Here is a 7,298-nt window from a genome sequence, read left to right as displayed (position 1 = left end):
TCGATGCGGCTATATCTCCCACGTGTCGAAGCACGACTTAGAGGCATAACCGCATTGAAAGCAATGTCGCAAGTGAGGTAATCTTCACACAACCCATGTAATACATAAGGGAAAGAGATACATAGTTGGCTTACAATCGCCACTTCACACAATTACATGAATAAAGCATTACATCAACCAGATACAATCAAGGTTCGACTACGAAACCAAAATAAAAGAAGAACCCCAAATGCGACACGGTCCCCGATCGACCCCAACTGGGCTCCACAACTGACAATTAGAATGAAACAACACAAAGGACAAGATCTTCATCGAGCTCCTCCTGAGCTTGGTTGCGTCATCTGCACAGACTCATCGGCACCTGCAAGTTGGGTTTGGAAGTATCTGTGAGTCACGGGGACTCAGCAATCTCGCACCCTCGCGATCAAGACTATTTAAGCTTATGGGTAAGGTAAAGGTAAGAGGTGGAGCTGCAGCAAGCGACTAGCATATATGGTGTCTAACATACGCAAATGAGAGCGAGAAGAGAAGGCAAAGCACAGTCGATAAAAGTATGATCAAGAAGTGATCCTAAAACCACTACGTTAAGCATAACTCCAACCCCGTGTTCACTTCCCGGACTCCGCTGGAAAGAGACCATCACGGTTACACACGCGGTTGATGCATTTTAATTAAGGTTAACTTCAGGTTTTCTACAACCGGACATTAACAAATTTCCATCTGCCTATAACCGCGGGCACGACTTTCGAAAGTTCAAATCCCTGCAGGGGTGTCCCAACTTAGCCCATCACAAGCTCTCACGGTCAACGAAGGAATAAACCTCCTCCCGAGACGTTCCGATCAGACTCGGTATCCTGGTTCTTCAAGACATCCTCGACAATGATAAAACAAGTCCAGCAAGACCACCCACTGTGCCGACAAATCCCGATAGGAGCTGCACATATCTCGTTCTCAGGGCACACCAGATAAGCTAAGCGTACAGGAGCCGACGTAACCCAAGTTGCCAAGGGATGGCCCTGCACGGTGCTCTGGGTTGGACCAACACTCAGAGGAGCACTGGCCCGGGGGTTTAAATAAAGATGACCCTTGAGTCTGCAGAACCCAAGGGAAAGAAAAGGCTAGGTGGCAAATGGTAAAACCAATGTTGGGCCTTGCTGGAGGAGTTTTATTCAAGGCGAACTGTCAAGGGGTTCCCATTATAACCCAACCGCGTAAGGAACGCAAAATCCGGGAACATAACACCGATATGACGGAAACTAGGGCGGCAAGAGTGGAACAAAACACCAGGCATAAGGCCGAGCCTTCCACCCTTTACCAAGTATATAGATGCATTAATTAAAATAAGAGATATTGTGATATCCCAACAAAATATCCATGTTCCAAACATGGAACAAGCTCCAATCTTCACCTGCAACTAACAATGCTATAAGAGGGGCTGAGCAAAGCGGTAACATAGCCAAACAACAGTTTGCTAGGACAAGGTGGGTTAGAGGCTTGGTTCAACAATATGGGAGGCATGATAAGCAAGTGGTAGGTATCGCAGCATAGGCATAGCAAAAGAGCGAGCAACTAGCAAGCAAAGATAGAAGTGATTTCGAGGGTATGATCATCTTGCCTGAGATCCCGCAAGGAAGAAGAACGAGTCCATGAAGAAAACAAACGAACGTAGTCGAACGAATCCTCACAACACGACGTTATCGGAACCAACCCGAAGAAGCAACACCGGAAAGAAGCAAACAACATGGTAAACAACCATCACATAAACATGGCATGATGCACAACCAAGAATGATGCATGTCCAGTTTAAATATGCATGGCATGGCAAAAAGCACAAACAACTCTACAAGTTAAGTGGAGCTCAATATGCAACGAGTTGCATATTGACGACACACCACATCAAATATTTAGTTCTCTCTCGGTTAGATACTCAACAATTTAAATGTTGGTTAACATGGCAAGAGGTGAAGCATAAGTAAACTAAACATTTAGGCAAGTTTAAATAAGGCCGGAAATAACAAACAACAAATCCGGTAAATCCCCATATGCAATTATCAATTTGGTGCAACAACAATTTTTAAACATTTAAATGTTATTATCATGATGTGAATGACATGTGCAAGTTTATGCAATTTTTTATTAAAAGTTGACAAGAGCATTATGAAGCATTTGTCACCGTGGTGCAAAGGAAAGGGGTGCCACGGCAACGATAACAAAAACGGTGCCATGGCAGCGTTCCGGTTCCGGTACTCGATCGAGATACCGACGCAAAGGGAAAGTGTGCGGAACATGACAAGCAAGGATCGTGGGGTGATCTCGGATACCAAGTTCCCACATGTCGTTGGCAAGGCAAAAAGAGGGGCGACGTGCAAACGCGATCGTCTCATATCACATAATATGCATTCGGTCCACGGACGGTCGTGTCGATGGTTATACCTTTCGAAGCGTGCCTTATCGGAACGGATCAAGTTCGTAGAGGGAAGTAGGCGTTCTCGGGACGGCGGTAGTGGAAGTAGTTGTTCACGCGACGGTAGTCGGACTTGACGATACCGTTACACGGGTCTTCGGCAATGGTAGTGGTACCCATTTTGTAGTCGTGCACATTCCGTAGATGTTCGAGGTCACGGCGAGGATCTTGACATCCACGGAGTCTTCAAGGGTCGACGGTAGTGGTACTCGGGTCATCGGCGACGGTAGTCGTTCTATGCATCGGGCGTCAAGGTACTTGGCGAGGTACTTGCCGTTCTTAGCGGTTCCGAAAACGGCGGTAGATGAACAAGATGCGTCGTCGTGGTACTTGGCAAAAATCTCAAAGAAAATGTCTGACGGTCCACGTATGGGTCTTGGCGACATTCTTGCCCATCCAAAACGAAACAAGACATAAGGGCCTCTGGTGGACAACGGGTGAGCAGCGGCAGAAGATGTCGAGCCATAGCTGCTCATGCCCAACAATGAAACAACCAAATCGGCCATGACTTGGTGCTGGAGCAGAGCATCAGGAGGCAGGGCGTTGCAGGAGAACGGGGTCGAAGATGGGGGGCGGCAGCACAGGAACGGCGGCTTCCTGAGGAGCCTCGGACGGCCATGGCGGCGCTGGTCGCCGGCATCAGGCTGCGTGGCCTGTGGGCAGGCAGCGAGGGCGAGGAGGCAGGGCTTGCCGACGGACCTGCTGCACCGGCTGACGGCGACGAAGGCAGTGGTGGGGAACGGCTTGGTCGTGGCGCGAGCGAAGGAAGGAGACGCGCGGAGGAGGCTCGCGGGCAGGCAGCAGCCATGCTGCACAGGGCTCCGGCTTGGGGAAGGCTTGGCGCAGGGTGACGGCGCCATGGGAGGTGCGCTGTAGAGGGAGAGAGGGAGGCGCACGGGATCGAGAAGGAGAGGTCGAGGGATCGGGCAGAGGGGAGAGGTCGAGGGATCTCTCGATCCCTCTGGCGGCGCTAGGAAACAAGGAGGAGAGGGAGATGGGATCGAGCGAAGGCGGCGCTCGGGGAAAGGACAAGGGGAATCGAGGGGATGGGGTCTCCTGGCGCTAGGTTAGGATTAGATGGGCCTGGAGGTCGGCCCAGTAGAGAGGGAGGGGCTGCCCTAGAGAGGCCGGCGGCTGGACCTTAGGCGGGCTTCTGCTAGGAGGCCCAAGTGGCCAAATGCCTGGCTGGGCTCCTCTCTCCTTCTTAATTCTTCTCTTAACAAAAATAGAGAAAAATAAGAGAAAGGAAAGGAGAGAAGAGAAGGTTAGAGGAAGAATTTGGCACGGGAAATAAATTTCCCGGACTCGCAAAAATGCGCATGTTCCAAGAAAAATGGAGTGGGCATTTTTTTAAAGTTTTAAATTCAAACTCATTTGATTTAAAATCAAATGGTGTGAATAGGAAGTGAGGGTTAGGAAGGTCCAAAAATGTTCAGATTTTTGTTGGAGCTCCGGAAAATGACGAAAGAATTTATGGGCAAAGTTTGGAGATCAAGAATTGAGATAATAAAGGCATGGGATATTTGCAAGTGTGTTATGGTTAATTCCAAATAAATGGAATAATTACTATAGCTCTCTAAATATCGAGAGGATATGTTGTAAAGAGAATCACCATGTGAATTCCCTCGGTTTAAATGGATCGAAGATCCATACGGTTTATTTAGTTGAGTTAAGAAAAGAAATGACATGATGGCATGATGACATGATGCAATGCACACGATGCAAAGATGAATGCAACAGACGAAACAAAACACACAACAAAACCCGAAAACCCTGGAAGGCATCTGAAGCTCCGGTCTTGGGGCGTTACACAAAGTTCAGTTCTCATGCATTGTTCTTCTCCTTCTCCTTCCTCAGCCTGATGCGCCAAGAGCGGCGAGGCGGTGGAGGCAGTGGGATGTAGTCTTCTACCTCAATTGGCGTGGTCATGTCGCCCAGCTGTGGGATCACCGGCGCCACCACCGGTGCGTGGTCATTGTCAGGCACCACCACCATCGCGAGGCCACCTTCAAGCACGACCATCGCTAGGTCATCCTTAGCCACCTCCATCTCTTGCTCATGGTCAGCCACCACCATCTCTTGCCCATGGTCAGCCACCACCATCTCTTGCCCTTGATCAGCCACCACCAGCGCTAGGTCATCCTCAGCCTGATGCCCATCGTCATCCTGCAGCTCCTCATCCCCACTCTGCTCCTCTTCTCCCGCACTCTAGTCCGGATCATCCTTCTTGTTGTCTATGCTGCTGCCAGAATTGCTGCTGCTTTCGCTACAGCCAGAATCACTGCTGCTTTCGCTACAGCCATAGTCGCTGCTGCTTTGGCTGTAGCCAGTGCCGCTGCTGCTGCTCCCATTACCTGTCCAAATGCAACAATGACCGTTAACAATCGATGTGATACAAAGCCAAATGTAGAGGAATAAGAAGAGGCAGAACGTACCGGCATCATCATCGTCAGCGTAGCGCATGTGACACATAGTCGTGTTGAACACCTGCACGATGAGCATGATGGCGTCGTCGTCGTACCTGAAGAGAAGGAAGTACCCCAGCCGCAGGTCATAGGCACGGTAGAACTTCTTCCACCCACGAGACAAGTACATGTGGCCCTCCTTGATCACCAACTCCACATCCCACTGCCTGCGAAACCCGCTACCGGCCTGTCGCAGCTTCACATTATTTGGCGGATCTTCACCCATCAGCATGTTCATAAAACTGTCAGGCAGCCTCTGCTGTTTAGGACAATGAGTGATGTAGCAAACAACAGATATCATAATGAGATGGGTGAAGGGGAGATCTCTCGTTTTATATACCTACGTCATGGATGATACTGAAGTCCCAAGTATGATAGTGAAGAACTCGGAAGCATCCAACTCATACTGCGGTGTCGCAGAGCGGCGGTGGCTGCTTCCCGCCATCTCTGATAAGCAGCAAAAGAGACCAATTAGTACCCTTACAATAGATCATAAAACATGCATGATAACGGGCATTAGTTGCAAATACCCCATATGTCCTATTTTTAGCAAAGTCATGCTAAAATTCACGGAAAATTTCAGCATGACCTTTGCTGAAAATAGGACATATGGAGTACCCGAATTTGCCGGAACGGAAGTTAATCGACATTCCGGCAAACTCAAGGGCCTCTCGGGGTACCTGCAAAATCATTATCCCCGCGTAATGAAGTCGCCAATGGGTCATTTCAGAAGATCACAAGTAGCATCATCACAAGTACAACATCATCACAAATACAGCAGCAGGGATATTTTTATGATACAAGAAGAAAGCAGCCACAACTACAGTAAAAACAAGCAACTACACACACAGGAGTTGTAAAATATCCCTGCTATTCTTTTTTACATAAACATGTAGTTAGTCAAGACAACTTCTCTCATATTTTTAAACTTCCATTTATTTTAATCTACGATAGAGACATGACATCATCACCCTCCAGAAAAAACCAACAAATATGGCATCAGAAACATATGTGCCACCTGTCAGAAAATATAGAAAAGAAAGCACATAGTTATAAAGATTAGTATTCGAGACTTTGTAGCGAGCTCTGGTTTCTCTTAATGGCAATTTGGGTGAACCTTTCCATGCAAAAAAAATTAAACTGTTATACAGATTTTGGACCCCATCATATGCTAAGCAGGTGTGATGGTTCAGGCTTAATATGAAGCAAGCAGTAGATGAGGTGCAAACAAACATTTTTTTAAACAAATTGTGGTGGGATATTTCAAGACATTGCGGTTCGAGTGCTTCAGAATGGCTGTGAGATGAGAAGTACAGACAATCAGATCCTCTTGACTATATACAGCATAAACTGAAGGATAAAAAGGGTGTTTGGATTCAGTTAACTGAATATGCTACTCTAGTTCCTGGAGTTGGTTACTTAATTTTGTCTATTCCCATTGGTCTGGCTGACCTTTGGGTAATAGCTACTTATACTTGTTGTTACAGGTTACTGCTGTTATATATACTTACAGCAGCACTGCTAATGATACTAGCCCAAGTGCTTGTGGGTGTGGTGTCCTATTTGCAGAAAAATACCATGTGTAAGTGGAGTGCAGTGTTCTGCAGAAGCAGATGTTCAGTTGGGTGCTACCCTGTCTATTTCTTCTATGCTATCCTTATACTCTGCTTAAGAATAGATGCTACTTGTCTTGGCTATATTCTGCTTTCTTGTCTATTTTTCCATCCCTCTCTCTTCTATTAAACTAATAAGAACAGATGTTGCCTGATCTTATTGCCTATGATGCTGGTCTGAGGCCTCTCTGGGTTCTAAAGTTATTTTTGCGGCTCCAAGAACTCCTACAAATCCTGTGATGCATGACACAACCTTTCCGTGTGAATTTTTCTGTAACTGTACCTAACAGAAAAATTTACTTGAGAATCAACAACAATTTACAAGCCATGGCCATGGTCTCCACTCCCAAACCCTAACCCTATTTACAAGCCATTTTCTATAACTGTACCTAAATATCACCTGCGTGGTGGTGCCCTGCACAGCGGTCGTTGAGCTCACGCGGTGTGGTGAGCTCGCCGGAGATGGACGGGCCCTGCACAGCGGTCGAGACTCAGAGCAGAGGTTGAGGGCAAGAGGAAGAAGAAGAAGAAGGAAGTGGAGGGGAGGGGCTCACCTGCAGTCGAGGGAGTACATGGCGCCGACCTAGCTGAGCTAAGGTAGGGCAGAGCAGCGCGCGGACGGCGGCGTCGCATGGCCTGGCTGAGCTGGCGGTCGTCGTCTCCTCCTCCTCGTCGTCCTCCTCCTGGTCCTCCTCCTCCGGCTCGGGGCGCGGGGGCGCGGGGGCGGCGGCACGGGGGAGCTACAGTGGTGGGGGG

Source organism: Triticum dicoccoides, chromosome 7A (assembly GCF_002162155.2).
Source record: "Triticum dicoccoides isolate Atlit2015 ecotype Zavitan chromosome 7A, WEW_v2.0, whole genome shotgun sequence".
Lineage (NCBI taxonomy): Eukaryota > Viridiplantae > Streptophyta > Magnoliopsida > Poales > Poaceae > Triticum > Triticum dicoccoides.
Note: the sequence above shows the minus strand (reverse complement) of the source record.